Below are 26,573 nucleotides of genomic sequence, written 5' to 3'. Positions count from 1 at the left end.
CAGAGGCCTCTGGTCTCCAGCGGATTCCGGGCTCCACATCAACCTTCTGGAGCTTCGGGAAATTCGTCTTGCACTCAAAGCATCCCTTCCCTCTGTCCGGGGAAAAGTAGTGCAGGTGTTCACTGTCAACACCACTGCCATGTGGTACTGCAACAAACAATGCGGGGTGGGGTCGTGGACCCTTATCTCAAGAGGCCCTCCGCCTCTGGACATGGCTGTAACGTCGGGGCATATCCCTGGTGGTTCAACACCTGGCAGGTTCGCTGAAAGCCAGGGCGGACAAACCCAGCCGCAGGTGCATGATGGATCACGAATGGCACCTTCACTTGGAGGTGGTGCAAGGTCTCTTTCAACAGTGGGAGAGGCTTGGTTAGATCTGTTCGCCACCCAAGAGAACTCTCAATGTCAGCAATTCTGCATGTTGGAATTTCCAAGGCGGCACTCGCTCTGCGACACTTTTTGTTGCGAGTGGAGTTGCGGCCTACTATACGCCTTAATATCTATACCTATACCTCTTCTGCCCAGAGTACTGAAGAAGATCAGGCGCGACCGGGCCCAAGTCATTCTTGTGGCTCCGGAACGGGCACATAGAGTCTGGTATCCCGAGCTATTACAAATGGCCATCGATCCTCCGATCCCACTGCCTCTTCGGGAGGATCTTCTCTGACAGCAGCAGGGGACGGTCCTCCACCCGAACCTGTCCAGCCTCCACCTCCTTGCGAGGAGATTGAGCGGTGACAGTTTTCAACCTTCCTCCCAAATTCTGTGTTGTCATCTTGGCAGCCAGGCGTCCCTCCACTAAGACGGTATACGACTGCAGATGGAACACATTTTTGGCATGGTGCACAGCAAAGGCTGTGGATCCTTTCCGCCCCTCTTTCTGAGGTTCTCTTGTTCCTCCTTTCTTTCGTCCAGCTTGGCTCTGCTCTGGGCACTCTAAATGGCTACCTCTTGGCGATTTCAGCCTTTCTTAGGCTTCCTGATCAGACTTCTCTTTTCAAGTCCCCAGTTGTAAATAGCTTCCTTAAGGGCATTAGGGCATTACTCATCTTTTTCCTCCTGTTCCCTTCGTAATGCCCCAGTGGCACTTGAACTTGGTTCTTACATGTATTATGTGCGCTCCCTTTGAGCCGCTACATAACTGTCCTCTCAGGCTTCTGACCTTAAAAACTGCCTTTCAGGTGGCCATCACCTCTGCGCGCAGGGTGAGTGAGCTCCAAGCACTTTCTTCTAAGCCTCCTTTTCTGGCTGTTCATCCGGACAAGGTTGTCCTTTGTACTCGTCCATCCTTCCTTCCCAAAATGGTTACTTCTTTCCACATTGGACAGACCATCACTTTGCTCACCTTCTTTCCGCCTCCACATCTTTCCTAAGAAGAGAGGTTCCACCGTCTGGATCCGAAACGTGCGCTTTCATTTTATTAGGATCGCACAAAGCAATTCCGGGTGGATGACCAGCTCTTTGTTGGCTACGTGGGTGCTAAAAAAGGTCGGGCCGTGCACAAACGGACCATCTCTAGATGGGTAGTTTTGTGCATCAAAGCTTGCTATTCCTTGGCAAAGAAGGAGCCTCCTGTAGGGCTACGCGCCCATTCCACCAGGGTGACGGCAACTACCACTGCTTTGGGACGAGGATTCCCCCTCAATGACAACTGTCAGGCAGCTACGTGGGCATCGCTGCACACGTTTACAGAACACTACTGCCTTGCAGCCAAGTCCGGAGAGCCTGCATCTTTGGCCATTCTGCTCTCCAGGACTTTCTTCTGTGAACTTGGTTTGCAGACCCACATCTGGGGTTGGTATTGATGGGGTATCTATTCTAAGGTAAGGAATCTAGAACTAATTGTCTCTTTCAGATGAACAAGTTACTTACATTCGGTAACAATATTTCTGTAAGAAACATAGATTAGTTATAGATTCCTTACCGCCCCATCCATCCTCCCCGTTCTGCGAACTGATTTCTGGGGTTAAGGACTTCCTTTCAGGGCCCTAGTTTTGTGCACCAGTGGTCAGTGTCTTGCATGGGACTGTGCTTCTGGCGTGGAAAGTCGTGTACAGAACTGACGTCATAGCGCGAGGGTGGCGTCTAAGTAGCTACCGCAACATCTAGCTACCGCGACATCACCGCGGTGGCCACGACGCCAACGACGAATGCCACCTTTTGATGCGCAGGGGTACTGCTGACGAAAAACTTACCGGATCCAGTCTGACGCCGGGGTACTTCTAAGGTATCTATTCTAAGGTATGGAATCTATAACTAATCTATGTCTCTAACAGATATGTTACCGAAGGTAAGTAACTTATCCAACACTTCCACATGTTCACTCTGCAACAAGTACTTCCACTTCTGCAACAAGGCAACCTTATGTCAACGCTAGACCTAAAGGATGCACACTTTCATATACCCATTCATCCAGCACATCGCAAATACCTCCGATTTATGATAGGGAAAAATCTGTATAAGGTCAAAGTGCTTCCGTTTAGAGTAACAACTGCACCCAGGGTGTTCAAGTGCCTAGCAGTAGTAGCGGCACATCTGAGATGACAACAAATACATGTCTTCCCATACTTAGACAATTGGCTCATAAAAGCCAACTCGCATCTCAAGTGTGTGCATCACACTCAAATTACCTTAAACGTTCTACATCAGGTGGGGTTCACAGTCAATATACAAAAATCCCATCTTCAACCCAATCAGACACAACCATATCTAAGAGCCATTCTAAACACTCACATAGCTCTAGCATATCCCAATACAGCCAGGATTCAGAATTTATAGACACTGTTACAACAGTTTCAAGTCAACCAGTATCTCTCGGCCAGAACATTCATGCAGTTATTAGGGATGATGGCATAATGCATTGCGATAGTGCCTCATGCAAGATTAAACATGCGCCCTCGACACAAATTCTTAGCACGTCAGTGGAATCAATCACAGGGTCAGCTGACAGATATAGTGTTGGTAGACAGCCGCACTCCTCTCACTCTGCACTGGTGAAATACCCACAATTTGTCAAAAGGGCGCCGTTCGTCGACCCTATTCCACAAGTTGTGTTCACAATAAACGCATCTCACAGGGCAGGGAGCACACTTGCAACAGTTGACAGTTCAGCTTCTTTGGAATTCCAAGCAGCAGAACGATCACATCAACTTCCTAGAGCTGCAAGCAGTTCAACTAGCGTTAAAAGCATTTCTACCTCACCTGCTAAAGAAAGTTGTCTTCATCCGGACGGACAATATGACAACGATGCACTATATACAAAAACAGGGGGGGGAATGCTCTCTACAACTGTCACCCCTCTCTCAGACCATTTGACGTTGCCAATTCATCACAAAATCGATCTACTAGCAGAGCAGCTTCCAGGCACGGACAACATTTTTGCGGATCTCCTCAGCAGAAAGACACAACAAATACACGAATGGGAACTTCACCCACAAGTTCTCCTTCCGTACTTTCAGAAATGGGGATTTCCACTAATAGACCTCTTTGCCACAGCACAGAACTCAAAATGCCTAGACTTCACCTGCAGGTTCCCACACCCTCTATCCAAAGGCGATGCCCTATAGATGAACTGGTCAGGGATATTTGCTTATGCTTTTACACCTCTCCCTCTCCTTCCATTTCTAGTTTGGAAACTCAGGCAGCCATCTCTCACAATGATTCTCGTAGCTCCCACATGGTCTCGTCAGCTTTGGTTCACCACACTGTTAGAACTGTCAGTGGTTCCACATCAGAAGCTTCACATAACGTTACATTTTCTCACACAGAACCATGGAGCAATCGGACATCCAAATCGCCAAAGATCTCAACCTTGCGATTTCGCTTCTGAAATGATAGAGTTTGGTTATCTAAACCGGTCACCAAAGTGTATGACAATTATTAAAGAAGCAAGAATGTCTACCACTAGAGCATGTTATGCAGCAAAGTGGAAAAGATTTGTCATATTGTAATAATAATTCAATTGACCCACTAGATGCATGTACACAAAACATTATTTGTTATTGTTTGCATCACCAACGGGCAGGTTTAGCTTACACATTTATTCGACTACACCTTGCAGCAGTGGCTGCATATCTACAGAACAGGCAACATTTATTTTTATTTAAAGTGCCTGTGATTAAGGCATTTATGGAAGATCTTAAAAGAATAATACCATCCAGAGTACCACCTGCACCGGTCTGGAACCTTAACATTGTTCTTACAAGACTTATGAGCCGACCGTTTGAACCGTTATTCAATTGTTCCTTACAATTTCTTTCATGGAAAGCTGCCTTCTTATTAGCTATTCACTAAGACGAGTTAGTGAGTTACAAGCATTAACCTTAGAAGATCCCTTCTTTCAACTGCATAAATATAGGATTGTTCTTCGTACAAACCCAAAATTTCTTCCAAAAGTTGTCTCTGCTTTTCACATTAACCATTCAGTTGAGTTACCTGTATTGTTTCCTCAACGTGATTTTGTAGCAGAAAGGGCTCTACGCACACTTGATGTCAAAAGAGCATTATTGTACTACATTGATAGGACAAAAAAGTTATGCAAAACAAAACAATTTTTGTTGCTTTCGCTCCACCTCATAAAAGGAAACCCATCTAAAAATCCAGCATTTTGAGATGGATTGTCAAATATATTAATACTTTCTATGTTAAAGCTTTAAAAGAACTTTAACAGTACCTCCTAGAGCACACTCTGCTTGCAAAGTAGGAGCATCTATGGCCTTTTACGGTAACATTCCCATAGCTGACATATGTCAGTCAGTCAAAAAACTTTTATTTCGGCATGATACCATAAAAAGACATATCTAGAATAAAATTAATAAAAGATGAACATATACATGTAATTTAATCCATCAAGAATTAAAACATATTTTAAAAGTTAAATGAGCATTTAGGACACAATTAAATACATTATTAAAAAGGACAAGGTAATATCAATGAGGATGTAATCAAATAGAACAGCATCCCATCCCTAGACAATCTCATACCAAAAGCGCTTTCGCTACAACGCTAAATTCACCTCAGTAAGAACAGATTATGGTCTGTCAATTTTTAATTTTGTACACCTTGAATACCACATGGAAAGGAGAAATCTAGCCATCGCAAACACTATCATGGGGGTAGTATCATATTTGAGAATTCTAAATACCTCCTGATAGTCCCTGAGACCCCTAGACTTGCAGAGTTGAATAATCCACTTTGCTCTTGCCTTGAGGTAAAGAGGGCAAAAGAGCACAACATGCAACTCTGTCTCGCAGATATCAGCACACTCTGGACAAAAACTCGTTGGACAGAGCGCGCTGGACCACCTATGGGTTAGAGCCCTCAGAGGGAGAGACCATGTCTGAACTGCATATATAATTTCTTAGCCAGTGGAGGCTGGATAACATCCAGAAAGTTTTCAAACGGGACTGATCTTAATATCCAAAAAGGTGTTAGTAAGCCTACCCAGGGAAGAATTTAGTAATATTTCCATTTGATAATGCTGAAGAGCAGCGCTAAATGACTTCTTGGTCTGTAAAGCACAGGACTCCTCTGGTGACGTCCACAGGCCCCCCTTACCTAAGGCAAAGCAAAGGTTCTTAATGTGCATTAGCCATGGGATTTTCCCCATACTCCCCCTAGACAAAAGATAACCAAGATCCTGCCTATAGCTCACAAGCTCAGGTGTTGACCAGAGACATCTCCAATACAGGAGTGGACGATTTGGGGCAATCTCTTCAACGGGAACCAGACCTAGATCCCATCTCAGGGGGGTTAAGGGGGTACTCATGGGTAGTTTCAAAAGCCGTCTAATAAAACTGTTCTCAGTTAGGATTAAAGGGGCAATGCTACAATGGCCCCAAAGCTCTGCACCATATAGCACACCCCCTCTTGCTTGCGATTTATAAATTTCCATGGGGGGGCCCATAGATTTAGATGGAGTGTTATTAAAAACCTTCAAGATACCCCCCACCGATTGTGTCAACTTCAAGTTGGCCTTCGCCAAATGAGACCTCCATTTCATTTTGTCATTAAGAGTTACCCCAAATAACCAAATGTAGATACTCGCTCTAACACTATACCTTCCATCTGGGGATGAGGACAGTTAGCTGGGCTAGAGCTGAAGACCATAAATTTAGTTTTGGATAGGTTCAGTTCCAGATTCCTTAATTCACAGAAGGGGCAGAATGCCTCTAATGTACGCTGTGTGCCCATAAAAGATTTTGACAATAAAAGCGTGTCATCCGCGAACATTAGGGCAGGTATCTTACGCCCCGCTAACCTCGGGGAATCCAGATTACTAGCACACAGTAAGTGATCAATCAGCCCATTAATAAAAAGAGAAAATAATGTTGGAGCCAAAACATACCCCTGCCTCACACCCTTTTCGACCGGGAATGGACCCGAGATTTCCCCGCTTCTCCCGTATCTCACCCTTGCATATGATCCATCATGCATTCGCTTAAATAGATGGCACAAATAAGGGGGAGCGCCCATCTCCAATAGTAGCGCCCAGAGCTTCTCCCTTTGGACCATGTCAAACGCGGACCGAAGGTCCACGAAAATCAAGTATAGATTGCCAGCTCCAATAGAAACCGTCTTCCAATAGACCAACTGTAATCTAAACAGTTGGTCAATAGTGGAAACTTTTGCTCGAAAGCCCGCTTGAAGAGAAGTTAGGATATGGTATTCCTCCATCCAACTCTGTAGTCTTGTTAAAAGCATGCAGGCAAACAGTTTCTGTAGAACGTCTATCAGGCTTATGGGGCGATAGTTAGCCGGGTCCAAAGGGGAAGATTTTTTGTGGATGGGTATAATTTCAGCTCCTAACCAAGTCTCGGGAATCTCGAGGCCCTGCAAAATGGCATTGAAATAGACCCAAATGTACGGAGCCCAGATTTTTTGTTCACTTCGATATAAGTCACCTGGGATCCTATCGAGGCCCGGGGCTTTCCCCAATGATAAACTGCTGAGAGCCAGCTCGATTTCCAAAAGGGTGCAGGTTCTGCTCTCAGAATCCACATGTTCCGGATAAGCCATAACAATAGCGTTTGTTTGGGTTACTAGGTCTGTTCCACAATCGGAATTACTAAGCGAATAGAGGGGCTTAAAGTGCTCTAGCCACACCTCTTCGCTAAGATTGGGAATAATTGCAGATGGACTTTGTCGAACCAACTCAAACAAGATTCCAGAAAACCCTGAAGTCTCTGGCTTCTAGGGCTAGCTTGATGCTTGACCACCTCGAGTCCTCCCACTCAGATTTTGCCTCCTTCATCAAATTTTTATAATTATACCTTGCAGATCTAATGCTTGACTGGGTGCCCAACTTTACTTCCCTAATCAAAGCACTCTTAGCCAACCTACAACTTTTATTATACCAATGATCGTTCTTAGTTGTCTTTGGCCTCCGTGTGGTAGTACTATAAAAATAACCGGCCGTGGAACTAAGGAGATTATTGTGAATAGACTGCAGGCCCAGGAGATAATGCTGGGAAAAATCTCCATTAAGCCTCAAGAGGTAGTAAACCTCTGCTAGAGAACAGGCAACATGGCGGTATAATTCCGCCAGTTTAGCCTCTTCTGTCACAATTTTTGCCCACCTAATGCGTCTGCCACCTGCCGCTAAAACCAAATTCGCACTACTTGTTGTGACTGAACCCCTAGAAACACTACAACCCCCAATATTATTTACTAATTCTAGTGTCAGTAAATTATGATCACTGTCAACCCTAGGGATGACAGAGAAGGCTCCCAGATAGCCCCAAAATTCCACATTCACCAAAATATAATCAATTGTTGAACAATTCCTTAGTCTATTAAAAGTATGTGAACCGGGGACGTCAGGAAGAAGTCTGCCATTACAGGCCCTAAGAGAATGTAAAATAACTAACTTGTTAATCTCAAGGGCCAAAGGCAGTAAGCGTCTTTCCGGGTACATAATGCAGTCTGGGATTTTACAATTTTCATCCTCGTCCGAGGTCACTGAGGGGATCCCAAGAAGGGGTTTAAAATGACAATTAAGGTCAGCACCTATAATTTTGTGGGACGTGAGGGGAAGAGAGTGTAAAAGAGCGTCTAAGGCACCCAAAATTGATAAACCCAACTGAAGGGGATAGGGACGTAAGTAGACAATAAGTACTACCAACGAATAGCCAGCAGAGAAGTTAAGCCTTAAACATAAAATATCTGGGCACTGAGTATCTATGGTCTTAACTGAACAACCAAGATGAAAGGCAACCCAGATAGCTAACCCCCCCGAGGGTCTTCCCCTAGCTCCTTGAACCGCTGGTGCATGGAAGGACGCATAACCTACCCTCACTGGGATGGACCGTAGCCAAGTTTTCTGAAACAAACCTATATCGTAACTGTCCATAAGCTCTCCCCACTCTGGATTGGGGAGTTTAGACCCCCGTCCAGCCACGTTCCAAGACCCTACTAGGGATCTACGTGTCACTGCTTGAGAAGGACAGTCCTCAGAAAATTCACAGGCAACAGAAAAGGGAGATGCTACTGGATCTAGAGTACCTGTCTCTATTATCCCTCGTGCTGGGCTGTTACTTTGGGGGGATAGGGGGATAACTGTTGCTCCTAACCTTGTTCCATGTACCAAATTATGAAGGCCCACCTCCGTACTACAGCCATCCAATACCTGAGCCCCTTTCATATTCATGGCCCTTCCTTCAACGTTCCTCACTGGTGGTGGTCAATCCACAGAACTAAGTACATTGAATGGATTGGCGACCGGAATATTATAATCGTATTCCTGACTATCTTGATGGAAATAGGATGGTTCCGAGGGCCTTAGAATACGAGAGTGCATATAAAAGTACCCCAAGTGACAGGTGTTAATAATACCGACTTTGGTCGCCCCTCCATAATCCAGTATATGACCAACTGCTCTCGGATACCTGAAGTTAATTATAACACAGTCCCTGCAAATATCTTTAGGTCTGGTCCCCAACCAGCAAACTCTCCGCACAAACAGAATCTCCCCCAGACCTACTCCATTCAGAGGTCTATGGTTGCTTAGCCAATAGATAACTTTATTTTTTAATTCATAGTAGCATTCCCCCCTATCACTAGGCAATGAAGGTACTCCCGTAACTACCACCACGTATGATGAAGCTTCAGGGAGTAACTGCGGATAGGAAGGAGATTTAGTCAAGCCCTTTTTACCAAAATTCACAAGCGAGTTAGGTTGAGGCCTACCCTCCCCCAGACTCCGTGTTCCAAGAGCCTTTGGGATAGGAGGTTGTTCACAGGGGGCCAAACCAGTAGCAGCTCGAGGCAGGTTTAAACAAGTAGATGGACCAGGAGCATTTGGGGGTTGGGTTAGCATCATTGTAGGCAGCTGGACTGGGTCTTGTATTATAAATTGTTGAGAAGTACAAGAAACCCGTGGGGTGACTTTACTGGTCATATCAGATGTTCCCAAAACCCCAAGCTGCCAGGATCTCGCAGAGCAGAATTTGGCTGGGTTTTCCCTACACCTTTATTATTAATCAGTGTTACTAATCTGTCGATCCTAGTCGACAGAGTTTTAAAGTGAGCATTTAAGATCTGCTCTATGTGTGCCTGTAAATCAATTATTAAGTGGGTAGCCCACACTGGCGGACCCGAGGTTACTGAATTGGGAACAGTATCCAGATGACCAGGAATAGATAACGATGGCGTTGTAGTTTTAACCGGTTTTTTTAGCAAGCTTCTTTTTCTTTGGCCGTGCTCGGGGTTTAAGTGCCACTGAAGATACCATGGAGGATGTGAGCAAAGCAGCCTCTACTGGCGCATTCTCACCGAGTGGAATCTGAGCACATGGTAAATGTGTAAAGGAAGGCAACATAAACGACATAGCTTCCGCATCATCCTGATTTACTATGTCTACAGAACAGTCGTCTAAGGGCGGTGCAGGGGGAATAGCAGGGGTGATTGACAACCGCCTTTCAGTGTTTTCAATTGCTGATGCCACCACCCCAATAGTTTTCTGGAGCATTTTGTCAATGGCTGTGAGGCTCGGGAGCGGTGGGTTTGAAGACACTAATCGCCTAGTCATTGGGCGAGCGGTGGTGGACTTACAATGCTTCCCCATGTTTTATTCGCAAGGAGCATAAACACAAAATCTCCCTTGTGAGTATTACAACTATTTACCACTAAAACAAATACTTAAACTTAAACAACTACGTCAAGAAAAAGGATTTGACTAAATATATCAGAGACAGTAAAACACATATTTAACACATAAGCGAATAGTGCAAAGTCCAACTAACCCCCGGACACTGTTTAAGGAGGTGGCCCAGCCCAGCCTCCTCCTGCCTCGGACAGCCACAGACAGCCCACCATTTGCCCGGGCTTCGCCCGGCGTGACCCGCGCGCGATCCCGCGACGCGGAGCCTGTCAGTGTTTTATAGCGCCTCCGGGCGTGGGAACAGCAGTGCGGGGAAGCAGGGCAGGCTGGGAGGTGTAGTCTCCCTCCACTCGGCGGCCGCTGGATGGTCTGCTGCGGCGGCGGGAGGGGAACAATAATGACAGCAACACAGAGGTAAGTTTTTCCCAAAGAAAGCACAACGCCCGCTCCACCGAGCCTGTCAGTGTTTTATAGCGCCTCCGGGCGCGGGAACAGTGGTGCGGGGAAGCAGGGAAGGCTGGGAGGTGTAGTCTCCCTCCACTCGGCGGCCGCTGGATGTTCTGCTGCGGCAGCGGGAGGGGAACAATAATGACAGCAACACAGGGGTAAGTTATTCCCAAAGAAAGCACAACGCCCGCTCCACCGAGCCTGTCAGTGTTTTATAGCGCCTCCGGGCGCGGGAACAGCGGTGCGGGGAAGCAGGGCAGGCTGGGAGGTGTAGTCTCCCTCCACTCGGCGGCCGCTGGATGGTCTGCTGCGGCGGCGGGAGGGGAACAATAATGACAGCAACACAGGGGTAAGTTTTTCCCAAAGAAAGCTGACATATGTAAGGCAGCTACATAGTCTACACCACACACATTTACAAAACATTGTGTAGATGTGTTAGCACGTCAGCTGGCTGTCGGACATTCAGTCCTAAAGTCTTTCAAACGACTGCAACACCCACTGGTTAGCCACCGCTTTCAGAGGTTACTGCTATACAGTCTATGCAAAGCATGTATACACATGCCTCAAACGTATTATGTTACTCACCCTGTAAGCATCTGTTCTTGACATGTAGAGCTGTAGATTCACATGCGCCCTCCCTCCTTCCCGGATACCTGTGGCTGTTGCAGTTTTTTCACATTATATACTCATGGACATCTCTTTACTACACTCACTCACTTCATTCTCCCCTTCTTACGGGAAAACAATCTTAACAATGGAGTCGATGCCCATGTGCACTATCACCGAAAGGAGGAGTCACCTTACCACATGACTGGAAAGACTTCTTCGAAGAAAAACAACTTGCAAGCATCCGGACCCAACACTAGATGGCAGGCGTGTGCAAAGCATGTGAATCTACAGCACTACATGCCAAGAACAGATGCTTACAGGGTAAGTAACATAATCCATAGCAGGAACCTTCTGGCCCATGATGGACTCCTTAGAAGAACGATGTATTGGTTTGGGTGTGGTTAATAAAGTTCATGACACAATGCGTACAGTTAATGGTTGTCTTCTGAAGAATAAAGAGCTCCAAATGTGGTATGGTCATGTGCATGCTACCAGGCTGAGGAGGACGCTAGTGTCATATGTCTCCGTTTCACCTGGATATGATGCGGAGGAGTCATGTAGGTACCACCTCGGTGTGGGACAGTTCTTTGTTTTCACACCTTTCAACGTGGAGCTGGTGCCCTGCCCCCACATTTGACAATCTTCCAACAGTTTCAAAATTCTCAAAAGCCAATGTGCTAGGGAATGATGTCCCCATCAAAAATGATCAGGTTTGTCATACCCAAGACTGCCTTAAGCAAATTTCGATCACAGACCTCTACGAGGTTTCTCTTAAATGGCTGGTCTCCGCTCAAGACTCAAAGTTGTGTGACTAATGTGCCCAAATGCAATCAAAGTCAATCTGAGATTGGGAAACAAAGCGTTTAATTGCCAAGCGTCACACTTTGAATAGGTCCTGATTGAATTCACAGGCCTGCTCCTAGTCAAGTCCATCCTGCGACCCCACCCCCTCCATTTCCCATTCAAAGTCTTCAAGTAACTCAAAGTCTAAGCACCAGACTCAACTCTATCCCACCACTCTGGTTCCAAAGAGAAGGTGCAGGGGCATCGGTATCTAAACCTAGCCTTTGACATCTGTGGCTACCGAACCAATATCTCAACTGGCCCTGGCACGCCCTAGTTTCCTGGACCATTGTTGACACTGCAGCAGATCAAAGCCATCAAGGAGGCCATGCTGCACATATTAGTGCCTTGCCTTTGGGTCCCAAAGACCCACTGGGGTCTTCAGTTTGTTTACTGCTAGTGGGTGGTCCTCTGGCACAGTCTACCCTATTGGACCCCTATACTGGGCTTGAACAGACTTCCATGCTGGCCCCTACATCCATGCCTGTTTCTGCTGCACCAACATAGATACTGGCTCCACTGGTACTAACTGACTCGGTGTCAGCGTCTGCTCAAACTCAGATGTTTTTCAGCTGTGAAATAACTAAAGGACTACCAGTGGTTCTGCTGATGGTTGCACTGAGGTAGAGGTGTTGGGTTAGAATCAAGCGGCATAAATTCCATTCTCTTTGGCTCTGACTGATCCTTTAACCTGAACTGAGAGCACTCTAGGATAATGATGATGGGAGGCAGGGTGGCATGCTTTCCCCATCATTGTATTGATGCTGCATTATACCTTGACAAAATGCCAGTGGGCTTAGCACTTCAACTGAAACAGAGCTTGCCTCTGTCCATGGGCCGCCAATGGAGGAAAGTGCTTCTTTTCCCATTGTAGTTCGGTTGGTAACTGATTTCCTTAAATTGCCCTCCTTTGAAACTTACCGATGTTGTGATGGAGATTCTCCAGCCTGGGTCAGTGACATCGGAGCCCCTACTAACATTCAATGATTCCCTCATGGATTCCTTAATGGCTACATGATCGAAACCATATTCTTGTCTGCCGCTTAACTTACAAGTAGCCAGGCAACACAGGCCTGCGCCCAGTGTGGTCAGAATTTCCTTACCAGACACACGGCCTCAGAAAATAGAAAAGTGTGCAGAAGTTGATCAGTATGGTTAATCCTAAATTATTTCTGACCAATCTGCCTGATTGAGTATCCGAACAAATTTGGAGCTTTTAGCCAATGCATGTTGTCTTCTTCCAGCATGGTGCTGCAGTCCATAGAGACAGTTTGGTGGTTGGGCTTATAAACTCACGCATTAAGGGAAATAGCCAGTGAGGTCTTGCCATCTGTCCCAGAACCAAATAGTGCGGCAAAATGATTTATCCATGCAGGCCTATACACCAAAGACTGCATTTCAGAGCAGGTGGTACCAGTGTCATTCTTCAAAGGCATGCCTCGATGAGGTTGACCGCATTTTTGAGTGGTGTGCAAGCTTCGCTGATGAACATGCATTTGACTGGTATAGGCTCTTTGGAGAGATGGTGGACTCCACACTAGAAAGATTTAAAGATGGAAGGGCCACAGCACACTCCTTTGGACTACTGACTTCTGTGAAACAATTTCCCCCATCTAAATTTAGGGGATATTCCAGTTGGATAGCCTACAGACAACGACATCCTTCTCAGCCAGTGAAGCAGCTGGTCTCTCTGGCCTTTCAGGACTATGGACATTGTAGCACCAGATATTGGAGCACCAGATATTGCATAAGACAACAGGGGCACCAGTTTTCCAACTTCTTGCCCAGTGCTACAATGGCTACCGAGCCACTTTAGTTTGTCCCCACTGACTTGTGTGTAAACAGTAGGAGGCGCGATTCATTTATTTCCTGCCAGGTTGGCTATCAATCAAGTCCAATAAATAGATCTTAAAGATTGTTCATATGTTATGCTCTGCCTTTCATTTCCTTCCCACACCATTTTCCTCCCGCACCAGGATATATTTTAGAGGAGCATCTGCCCACCCTACTGCAGGAGGTACATCTCTTACTTCCTAAAGTTGTCACTTCTGGCCGAGCTAATATTGAGAGAGGAGAGTGCTGTTATTTATGCTACTTTTTTGTTCCGAAAAGAAGGGTGCGAGGGTGGTCCCAGTCCTACAGACTCAAAATGCCTGCTTGCAAAAGGACAAATTAAAAATGCTCACTTCGGCTCATGTTCTATTTGTCCTTTATACAAGAGACTGAATAGTGTCCCTGGAGTTGCAGTATGCATATTCTCCTATACTCGACCTGCAGTCCCACAGGCATTACCTTCGGGTCAAGGTGGGCTAGTAACACTTTCTATTTGCCATGTTTTGCTTTAGCCTCGCCTCAACCCCTTGGGCACTCACAAAAGTGGTGGTTGTGCTTCCAGCCCATATTTAGAGTGCGGTAGTCACTGTATTTTTGTATCTCGATTACTGCAGTCAGTCGTAGACCATCGCTGGACGTTGGGGGAAAACTTTACATTGTTGGATTTTACCATAAACGAGCCAAAGTCCCATCTGAGTCCCACACATTGTCTTACGTTCATTGCAGTTACCCTAGATACAGTGAGGTTCAAGGTTTTTTATCCTCTACAGCAATCCCAGGACATTCAAGCTACAATCCCAATATTAACGGTTTGGCCCTTGATCTCAGATTATGGCTCTGATGCTTCTTGATATTTTGGCCTTGTGTCCTCGTTGTGAGAAACATCAGGTGGTATTTGCGAGCCCTGCAATCCCAGTTGAGCCAGCATTAAGGCTGCCTCTCTGACTTAATCTACGTTTTGAAGGAGAAGGCTCAAAAGCTGCACTTGTGGCTGAGTGATCTCGATTTTGCTTGTGGCACACTGTGTTCCTTTCCCTACACAGAGCTCACAATGCAGACTGATGTTTTGCTACTAGGTTTTGGCGGGGCCATTTAGGGTAGGTAGAGATCTAAGGCCTTAGGCATCCAGCGTAAAGCCAGCAAAACATTAACCTATTGGAGCTTCAGGCTACCCATTTGGCGCTTGGGCTTTTCCTGTCATTTGTTTGAGGGAGGCTGGTGCAGGTCCTCACAGGCAACAAGTCCACCATGTGATACTGCAACAAACAGGGCAGAGTCTGGTCTTGGGCCCTGTGCCAAGAAGCTTTATATCTCTATAGAAAGTTGGAGCAGCAGAAAATCTTTCTAGTAGCCATTTTCCTGGAAGCATCTGCATTCCAAGGTGGTATAGGGCAGATTTGATCAATGGGGAGAGCCCTGGTAAGATCTTTTGATCTTTTTGCCTTTTGTAAGAAACTGGCTCTATATATACTACAACAAAATGAGGTATAGTGTGTATAGAGTCCAAGTGACCCCAGAGGTAGGCAGAGGTTAAATTTAGATAGAGCCTTACTCTCTAATTGTGGTAGAGTGGTCAGGAAGTAAGGCAGTATCAGAGGACAGTGTTAAGCATTTGATGTACACACTCAGTCAGCAAATTAATTCACACACTCAATAACTGAACTCTAGGCCAATTGTGTTTGTATAAACATATTTACTGTTGTTTTATTTTTAGAACCAAGCAAGCCTGGCACAGGTAAGCATTAAGTACTCTTCAGTAATAAGTTACTCAATATAGAACAGTATGAAAATGCAATAGCAATTGTACTTTGAACATGTTGGCTGAATTGCCCTTTTTTAATGTAATTTTTAATTGTATAGTGATTTGAATCCAACCACTGTTTGATTGTTACATCGTTTTATATTTTTAAAACTACCTGCCTAGCACTGCTCTGTTGAGCTCGAACTCTTACTCCCGAACTACTGTGAGATTCTGACGGGGGCGGGTGGCAGCTATTTCCGGTTTCTCCAGCACGCCACCAAGAGCCGCCATCTTGGGGAAGGGCGCGCTCTAGTCTCTGTGGCTGCTGAGTTGTTAAAAATGCACACTGTGCATGCGCACCGCTGGCGTGCCTACGGGAAGCCAGTTCTGCACCCGTCCGCATCCCGGTAGAGGCCTGTGCCAGCCACGCTGTCGGCCGGGCGCTAGGTCGTCAGGGCAATTGTGTTATACGGGCAATGCCCTACGAGTTATTGATTTCCATCTCTGTCCCTGTAAAGGTAACTGGGAGGTTTTGGCTAGCAGTAACCAGGTATGTTCGACCTGTGGTTTTAGGCTGATTCCAGGTCTCGCTACCCCTGCTCATATCAGTTGATCTCTTGTTTATCACGGACTCTTAGCTTGATGCTTCGTCTGACCCCATTGTTACTCTTGCTACTCCAGTTGGATACAAGATTATTAGAGCTGACCGCCCAGAAGGGAAGGAGGGGGTAGCCATCTTTTACAACGATAAGTGGGAGCTGCGGAGGGGAGACGTCACTTCATGGGGGGGCCTGTGAAGTCCTTGACTTTAGCATTCGTTTTTCGGACCATTTCATGCTGGGGGGCTTGCTTATCTACAGGCCCCCGGGGCATGCGGGTCCGTTCCTACAGGTCTGTGGGGATGCTATTGTAACCAGGGCACTGAGATTTTCCAACTTTGTTGTCCTTGGGGACCTTGATATCCATTTTGATCAGGTTCAGGATACAGACACGTCAAACTTTCTGGATACCTTGCACCTGGCCCAATTAGTCCAGCGGGTCGGGCTCCCTACTCATCAGGCAGGTCATATCTTGGACCCAATCTGCACCAATTTCCCCATCTCAATGAGGGACCCGTGTCCGGTCACCTGGTCTGATCATTTCCTGACATATTTTTCTTGGGAGGTTCGCAACGCTAAGCCCCTAGTGTGTCCCTTTCGCAAACTGGCCTTCAGTAAAATTGCCCCCGGTGCTCTCATTCATACTCTGGAAACCTCTAGACCCACTCTCTCGGGTGACCTGGAGAGTCGACTAGATGATTTTACCAGCTGGGTTTCAAAGGCTGTTAATTCTCTTGCCCCGCTGAGCTCAATTAGGCCGTCTAGGGGATCTCCCTCTAAACTCTGGTACAGCCCAGAACTCAAAGAATTAAAACACGAATGCAAGATTCTTGAGCGAGCATGGCGCCGCAGTGACTACTGTCCTGCGGCCAAGCTGAAGCTCAGAGCCAAGCACAAGATCTATTATGAAGCCATAGCTCAGACTAAAAGGGAATTTTTCACTACACATATCGACTCTGCTAAAAACAATGCTAAGGAAATCTTTTCAATAGTACAGAGCTTTACGTCGCCTCTAGCCCAGGCTAGTGCATCCCCATCTTCAGTCGCCTGGTGCGAGACTCTTTCTACATTTTTTGGGGACAAAATCCGCATGATCCAGGCGACTTTTTTACTGGGTGGTAATGAGATTTAAGCAATGACCTCGCCTCCTCCAGTGGGCACTATACACTGTCTGGATGCTTTTATACCGGTGAACCCGGCTGATTCGCTTAAAATCCTGAAGAGGCTAAAGTCTGGCTCTCCTTCTGATCCTTGTCCGGCCAGGTTGCTAGCAGCAGCCGAGACGATCAATCCCGAGGTGAATACTATTGTCAATTTGTGCCTCCATACAGTTAGCATCCCTGCGTCTTCGAAACAGGCCAAGATCTTACCACTCATAAAAAAATATATATAATTGGACACTCATAGTCCAGGGAACTACAGGCCTATCTCTTTATTACCTGGTCTGGCCAAGGTGTGTGAGAAGGTTGTCACCAAACAAGTCATTGAGTTTGTCGAAAGTGAGGGTCTGCTGCATCCGGCTCAGTCAGGGTTCCGAGCAGCTCACAGCACGGAATCTGTGCTTGTGGACACACCGCTGCTTTTTACCTGGGACAGTGATAACAGTTCTGTCGCCTCAGCTCAGAACTGTCTCACCTCCATTTTCAGGTGGCTTGCGGCTGCTCAACTAAAATGCAACGAGGAGAAGTAAGAGATTCTCCTGTTTGAAAAATTCCCTCCCAGGTTCCGGGAAGATCTGTGGCCTCCTGATTTTCCCCTACCCTCCTCTGAAGGGAAGCCGGCGAAGAACCTGGGGGTATGGTTTGATGAGTCTCTCTTTCTCCTTTCACATCACGAAGTTGGCGGGTACCTGCTTTGACCTTTTCAAGACCTTAAGAAAATTCTTTCCTCTCCTGCCTCAAGCAGCTAGAGAAACGGTCACATGTGCCCTTATCATGTCTTGGCTGGATTAGGCTACCTGATTAAAAAGCTTCAGGTAGTCCAGTAATTGGCAGCTAGACTTCTGCTGGGCATTTCCACCAGACCCAGCGTGCGGCACCACCTGCGCTCCCTTCACTGGCTTCCCGTAGCGGAACGGGTAAAGTTCAAATCGTTGGTTCTAGCCCACATGGCATTGGTCCATCCTATCTGCAAAAGCATTTTACCTTCTACGTGCCCTCAAGTCTGTTGCGATCGGCATTCCAACGACTCGCACTGGTTCCCCGATTTCAGTTCCAGAGGTTGGGAGGCAGGTCTCTGACTCGGAGGGCTGCGGTAGTGTGGAATGCACTCCCTCTGGCTTTACGCAATATTGAAGACCTGTCAGCATTCAAGAAAAATCTTAAAACAAATTTTTTGTCTGCTAGCTTCCTGCTTCCCTAAAAGACATCGCGCCGGGACACTCATGAGTAGCCGAGCGCGTTATAAATCCAAATAACAACAATAACTTTGTTTGATTTACAGGGGATGCAGTAGGTTGCAACACTTAGCAAATACAGTACATTGAAATGAATAGGCTTTTTCAGTATATTACAGGTAAAATACTTTTTACGTTACTTTTCTAACTCATTGCTGGATACCTAGATTCAGCACTGGGACATTTCCTGGAAACAGGAAAGTAATTACGTTTTGGTTATTCGCTTGATTTTTAAAGAATACTTTTAGATTTCAAAACTCCACACAGAAACTTTTTGGAAGAAAATTGTCAATGTTATCCTATGGAGGGAAAACAGGTTATCGGTTCACTGGTAAGTAATCGTCTGTGGGAGTTAAGATGATGGGGTTAGACTCAGGGATCCCCCAGGGTCAGTGATGCACTTTTGTTTCACCCCCCAGCGGCACTAGGGCGGCCGGGTGCAGAGTGTTGAGGCCCAATGTAATCCTATGGAGGATAGGGGGCCTCCGGTTGGTGGCTGCTGGCAAGCAGGCCACATGGCTGTTGGAGCAAAGCTCTTAAGATTTAGGTCAGGGCAAATAGGGAACCAAAGGTGCACCCTCAGCGGCACTAGGGCGGCCGGGGGCAGGGTGCTGTTTTGAGGTCGGGTGCCCTGTTTTCAATGGAGAACCTCGGGTTTGCAAAAGCACTGCAGGCAGGGAGACAAAGATCTTCTGGGTGCGACCACCACATGGGGAGGTAAGTTGGGAAGGTAAGCGTTTGTTAGGCACCCTCGGTTTGGGCACACAAGTCCTTGGGGCGTCGGGTGCAGGGGTGCCTTTTGGGGTCGGATCTTCTTACCAGCTCCTGGTCGCGGTTAGGGGGGCCTTCTGGATGTAGGCTGCAGGCGTCGGCTGGAAGCTTGAGGCAGGTCAGGGGTCGCTGGGGTCCCTCCTATTGGTGTTTTCCACTCAAGCTCTGGCCGGGTTCGGCAGGTGCAGAGTGGGTTGGATTCGCGGTCTTTGGCTGGTGCCAGAAGCTGCAGTTTGAACAAATCCGGTGTTCACGGGGGATGCAGTCTTTAGAAGTGAAGGCAGGCAGGTCCTCCGGGTTTCTTGAGGTTGCTGGCTGCAGGACACACTGGGATTTCCCAGGAGCTGGTTCGAGGGGGAGACAGGCCGGTAGGGCTGGAGCCAAGTCAGTGGGCATTGTCCTCTTGATAGCTCTGCACGGCTCTTCAGTCATTCTTCTCATCTTCTTTCTTGTCTGGATCTGAGAAAGCAAGGTTCAGGGTGCCCCCTAAATACTAAATGTAGGGGTGTTACAGGTAGGTAAAGGGCAGGGACCAATGGGTCCCTTCCCTGGGGTGGGTACACCCCCCTATTCTGCCACTCCCCAGTGGGAGGGGGGCAGGAACCTGTCCCTGTTTGGCTGGGTCCCCCCATCCTCAAGATGACGGGGACTCGAGGTTGTGCTTCACCTCGCCTCCCCCACCTGAGGGGTGCAGTTGGCAGAGGTGGGCACACCTCTTTCCCTCACTTGTTACTTCCGCCAGTTCTCCCGCCCACAGTGGGGGGTAGAACCAGTGAGGACCAGTTGCTGAAAGCAGCAATTGGTCTGGAGAGGCTCACAAATGCGGCATGCCTTTGAAGCTTCATCTTCGTGAACCCTGCCCATCGTGGGGAGGAGGCTTGGCAGCTCTCGACCCAGGGGTCCAGAAACATGTTTGTTGGTGGCAGTCTAAGCAGCCACTCAGTCAGGTCACTAGACGTTGGTTGAGTTTCAGGGGGCATCTCTAAGATGCCCTATGTTGTGCATTTTACATTAAATCCCTCACTGGCATCAGTGTGGGTTTAATGTGCTGAGCAGTTTGATACCAAACTTCCCAGTCTTCAGTGTAGCCATTATGGTTCTATGGAGTTCGTAATGATAAACTCCCAGCACCATATACTCTTAATGGCAGCAGTGCACTTACAGTGCCCAGGAATGGACTTGGGCACTGTAGGGGTACCCTCACCACTGGCATAGGGCACCCAGCTAGAGGGGTGACTGATGTATGCCAGGGCAGTGGTTTGTGGGCATGGCACACAGGGATGTGTGCCATGTCGACTCTTCACTTTGTTCTGCACCAAGACATGCAGCCTGCAAAGGCAGTGTGTGAGTGTCAGGGTACAGGACCTCTAAGGGTGGCACAATAAGTGCTGCAGCCCTTGGAGGCCTTCTCTGGTCACAGTGCCCTGGTACCTGTGGTACCATTTACCAGGGGCTGACATGTGGCGAGAGATGCCGATTGGGTTTTAGGCTTCAATGCAGTTTTAGGGGAGGAACATAGGCCCTGGGTAACTTATTAGCAGGAGCCCAGGGCGCACACAGTCAAAGAAGATCAGCAGTTCAGCAAAAAGTGGGGGCATACCATGCAAGAAAGAGGGCACTTTCTCATCCATTGTCTAGCACAAGCAGTGTCCATGATGTTGTGCATTGGTGTTTCCGCAAGAGCACTTGTTAGAGGACTCTGGCTGTATGGAATGAGGGACTTCTGTACATCTTGTTGCCACTTCCTCTCCTGCACAGGGATCTAAAGATGATCCAAAGTCAAGTGTTCCTAATTGCCCCATACTGGGCACTTAAAGCTCCATGCCTAGAGATTGAACTGTGGCAATTGACTGCAGCTGAGTTGCCTACCTAAGTGTTATATGTTGTCATTGCTATCAGACACCTTTCAATAAAATCCAGTTATCGTGGGCCCTGGGACAAATTTGTCGTCTTCGGTGGTGCCCAAAATAGTGACCTCTTAGAAGCTAAGCTGTCAGACGTTCATTTAGTTCTTTCTTAAGCCCAGTTAGGCCTAGCAGTCGGCACTGGTTATTTGTCAGCATCTTTTCTTCATTTGCCAGACTAGCCATCCGTGTTTACATCGCCAGTTGTGATGCAGTTCATTAAAAGTTTGAGGCACATGTTCCCTCGCAAACCGTTTGTGATGCCCCAGTGGAAACTCAATTTGGTCTTGACAGTTAAGGTATGACCTCAACCTTATGCAAAGTTGCTTGCTGCATCCCTTGACTCTGAAAACTGTCATCCTCTTTGCTTTTACGTCAGATTGGTGCATAAGTGACCTGCAGGCACTTTCTTATGGATGCTACTGCAAATTCACCACTTTTGGAAAATGCCCAGGTGCCAGACTGGATCCAGAAACTTTCAGCATAGTCTCTGTGCACACTACTAGGTGTCTTTGTGTGGCTTACCTGGACTCACCTCTGCCCTGGAAGTGACCGCTGGAGCCACATATATGTGTCTCTCAATCACTCTAACGTCAGTTCCTTTCTTTCTCCGCCTTCGTACGTGGATCCAGAGCAAGCTCTTTGTCATCGGTTGGCAATCTTTTTCTCTTAAGAATTCTTTGCAATGTGCAAGAGAACATGTCCCCTCCTAAAACCATGGGCGACAGCTGTTCATGGGAAAAAGGGGCATTGCCCTGCCACTTTCTGGGGAGAGGCAAGAATAGGGAAATAACCACAGAGCAGCTGAAAATAAATCTCTGCTCATAGACGGCAAAGTTTTCTTCAACCTGCAGACTCAGGCTACAGCAGTGACATCACAGGAGAGGGAGTATTGAATTAGAAAGCAAGTGATCAGGTTGCTTTTGGGGGTGCATTAACAGTGGCCCTGAGAGGACTTACAAAACCCCATCCACTTCAATGGCTGGGAATGGGGCAGGCCGATGAGACCATGAGGAAGTGGGTGGCAACAATTTGTTGGTCATCACAGAGGGGCACGCTTTAGGAGGGGTGCAGGGGGCTGCTCTCCTGGCAGTAACACGTGGTTAGTACTGCATTTGGTTTCACTTGGGAAAAAAACTTATGGAGCTGAGCACAACAGAGGGCTCCTTATCTCAACCATAGAGGCCCAAGAGAGTGAAGAAACGAGCTGCAGACAACAATTGCACTTGTTGACTAAAAGGTAAGTGTGCAGTTAAGCTTCTGCCTGCATCAGGGGTATCATCAACCCCTCCCCCCTCTTTAGCAGCTACAGTGGAGTGGGGTGGGGTTCTTGATGGGCCAATTCTGTCTGCAGCTCAGCAGACAATGATTCTTAATTAACTTGGGAGGGTTAGTGAGTGAAAGTAAGGATGAGTGGATGGATGGATAGACGCATGGACGAATAAGTGAAAGGATGAATGGATGAATGGAAGAGTGAAAGGCAGGGAGGATGGGTTTGAGTGAAAGAAAGGATGAATAGATGGAGTGAAAAGATGGGTTGATCGATGGTTGAATGAGTGGATGGATGAGTGGAAGGGTAAATGGTAGGATGAGTGGATGGATGGAGTGAAAGTTTGGATGTATGAGCGAATGTTGGATGAGTGAAAGATGTATGTTTAAAACGATGAATGAGTGAAAGGCAGGGTAGATGGATGTCTGGATGGATGAGTGAAAGGGTGAATTGACTGATGAATAGATGGATGAGAGTGAAAGAATGGATGGGTGAGTGAAAGGGTAAATGGAAGGATGTATAAATGGATGGATGGAGCGAAGGATGGCTAGACTGGTGTAAGGATGGATGGCTGAGGGAAAGGTTGGCTAGATGGATGAGCCAAAGGGAGGATGATGGATGCATGGATAGAGCGAAAAAGGATGGCTAGATGAAGTGAAAAGGTGGATGGATGAGCGAAACAATTGATTTAATGGATGGATGAAAGGGGATGGATAAGTAAAAGGATGGATGATTGAGTGGATGGATTGGTTTGATGGATAGGTGTCCCTGGGCCAGTGGCGGCTCTTGTTTATGGGCTCTTACAGCTAAACAACACCCTCCTTGTTTTGTGGTCCATTTTTTTTGTACCAAGAGTGAATAATTATTCATTCTTGGCATAATAAAATGCAGACCTGTTTCGGGTCCAGCAATAAACTGAGGCAGTTAGTGAAAGTTTTTTGATTGCGGACTCAGTGGCATGACAGTGCCTGCGCCATTCAAGCACTGTGAGCATGACTGTGTGTGGGTTAAAGTGAGAGAGAGTCAGTGCAGGAATGAGTCGGAGTGAGGGAGAATGAATGACAGTAAGGACCAGCATGTGTGAGAATGAATGTGAGCGAGGGATAATGACAGTGAGTGTAACTGAGTATTACTGTGTGTGAGAGACTGGGTCACAGTAAGACTGAGTAATTCAGAGGGAGTGGGACGGAGTGAGACAGAGTGAACCATAGTAGAATGAGTGAGACTGAGATGGTAAACTTAGTGCAAGAAAGTGTGAGAGAACCCTTAAAGAAAAAAGCTCTGGGAGGCGTGGCTAGGCAAGCTGGCCGGGTGGACGTGTTCATAATTTATTATAGTCAGGCGAGTGGCTTGCAGAGTCACTCGATTGCTGCCGACCACATGAGCTGTAAGCAGGGCTGCATTAGAAAGTGGAGTGTGGGCGGCACTCATGTAGGCCACAGTTGGGCTGAGAGCATAGTGTCACTGACCTGACTTTCAGAACACTTTCTTTTGAAGAAGGCGACGAGCCAGCTCTGAGGTAAATATTATGCTCAGGCCGGATGGCACAAAAGCTGTGATGTATTAGGATTTGCTCATTTATTATTTCAAAAAAAGTTAGTGGCACAGGCCTTTACTTTCACCCATCTCTGCAGTTTAGACCACAGTTGCCAAGTTTTTCGTAGGTCATGTTAGAAATTTCAAGCCAGAATAGGGTTTTAACCAAATGAATGTTACATTTTCGTGCCAGTAGTTTCACTTCTAACACTGCAACACAATGATTGGCTCAAAACTATCCCAGGACACAAACTGCTGTTTGTATTGGGTGTACTTGAGATCCGTTTGAGAGTTGAATACCACACTCCCCACAATCTCAGCAGGTGTGAGAAAAACATTCAAAGAAAGGATCCCTGCACAACAGGATCACTTGTGATAGAAACACAGCGAGGGGGCATGAACCGGACGTGACGTTCGATGACCAATGTACAGAACATTCTCGCAACCTTTTGCACGTCCCCCAAAGACACTTACATGCACATAACCCGCCAATCATTGAACAAGCATTGAAAATGCAATAGGTCTCGCCTTTGATTAAGTTAAAGCCAGTTGCTTTGCTAATGGTATTGTATAGCAAAGCAAATGGCTTTAACTTAATGAACAACGAGACCTATTGCAGTTTTAATTCTTGTTATTTACGCTGTTAGCCTAGAGCTCACGCGACAGTCGGGTCGTTATTATTATTTACGCTTTCCACGTAGAACTCCTGTCTCAAAAAGCAGCCTGCTGCTGGGGTGTTATTAATATTCACGCTTTCAGCGTAGAGCTCACGCCCTGAAGACGCAGGCAGCCAGGCTGTTGTTATTATTTAAGCTTTCAGCATAGATCGCAGGTCCCAGAATGCAGAAGACGGCCGGTTTGTTATTAAAAGTGAAACTTCGGGGGCGCCAATATTTTGCGCGTTGCTTTTAGACAGATTAGCAGAGCCGCACTGCACTGTTCAAGCCTTCCTGATCATCTGTACTTAAATGCGGAGTTGGGGGGGGGGGGGGGGGGGGGGGGATTCTCAGAAGGCTTTTAGAGAAGCTGCAGTGACCACGACGAAAACAACCTGTGGGACCTGCTGAGGCGACTGCCGGGCTGGGTGGGTCGGATGGGGAACCTGGGGGAGTGAGGAGGAGACAGGCTGCAGAGAGCGCTGGAGACAGAGAGAGACGGGCTGCACGAGAAACTGAGAGCGAGAGAGAAATGGCAGACACAGGAATATCGGAGGAAGAGTGAGGAGGTGGGAGACAGGATATCCCAGGGAGAGAGAAATGAGAGAGAAGCTGAATAGGGCAAATAAGAGGGGAGAGAGAAGTGGTGTTAAGTAAGGAACCACGGGGAGAAAAGATAGCTAAAGCCATAGATTAATAGAGAGAGGGAGAGTTATTAAGAGGGGGACCCAGCCAGAGAGAAAGACGGTGAGATGGGAGAGAAAATGTAAAAGGAAGAAGAGAGCGAGCGAGAAAAAGATAACAAGAAAACGATAGAGTTCAAGAGTATGAATGCGAAAAAGAGAAAGGGAGAGAGAGAGAAGGCTGGAGAGAACAAGCATCTGCAATGCAATTGGTCTCGCATTTACGTAAGTTTGAGCTATTGACATTGCAAATGACAATGCCTTTTATTTTTGTTTTTAAAACAAATAAAAGGTATTGTCATTTACAATGCCAATAGCTTAAACTCGCGTAAATGCGAGACCTATTGCATTGCAAATGCTTCTTTATTTGTTTTTATTTTCAACTATGCTGCTAACATGGCAAAAACAGCGAAATAGCTCTAATATTTGGCTTTGTCAAAGTTTGACAAATTTTCTGTTTAAACAAATATGTAAGCTTAGAGACCTAAAAAAAACTTCAAACCTTTTAAATTAAAATACTCTAAGTTATCAGCGGAGGCAAAAAGGAGAAAAACAAGTTGCATTAAAGCTCATAACACTAACAAATCTACAAAATAAAGATAAGGCATAATTTGAAGAAAAGTGAATAAACTTATAACTATAGTTCAACATGACGGCAATTAAGAGGGGAAAGGGTGATACTTTGCCATCACGTTTGAGAATGTAGTGTCATGCCCTGTGTGCACACATGTGCAACATAAGGATTGGACTGGAAAGTCTGAGCCGGAAACATCGGGTGTGAGCGCTCAACACTTAATAAAGCAGGCACTGGCAAACCTAAGAGGCCTCACCCAGGAGAGTCTGTTGGTTGTGTCAATTTTCTTTTAACCATGTTATACAGTAGCACAGCTGCTGTGTAGCATGGCTGAAAGAAAAAACGCTTTGCCAATACTTGTTTAGCTCACGTGCATAATTACAGATATTGACTAAACATATGCAAATCAGTCTAAACCCCAGGCCAAAATGGCATTCCCACACAGGTCACAAATCATCTCCACAATAAAATTTGAAAATACATTTTGGCATAGAACCTCATGAGTTAGGTACAGCTCGAACTCTAGAAACGTGGGCTCTCAATTTCTTTTCAACTTGGGTTTTAGTTGAAAGAAAAATACTAAACCGTCTAGTTCAAAAATTCTTTTTTGAAG

The sequence above is a fragment of the Triturus cristatus genome, chromosome 1_2 (assembly GCF_964204655.1).
Source record: "Triturus cristatus chromosome 1_2, aTriCri1.1, whole genome shotgun sequence".
Classification (NCBI taxonomy): domain Eukaryota; kingdom Metazoa; phylum Chordata; class Amphibia; order Caudata; family Salamandridae; genus Triturus; species Triturus cristatus.
Note: the sequence above shows the minus strand (reverse complement) of the source record.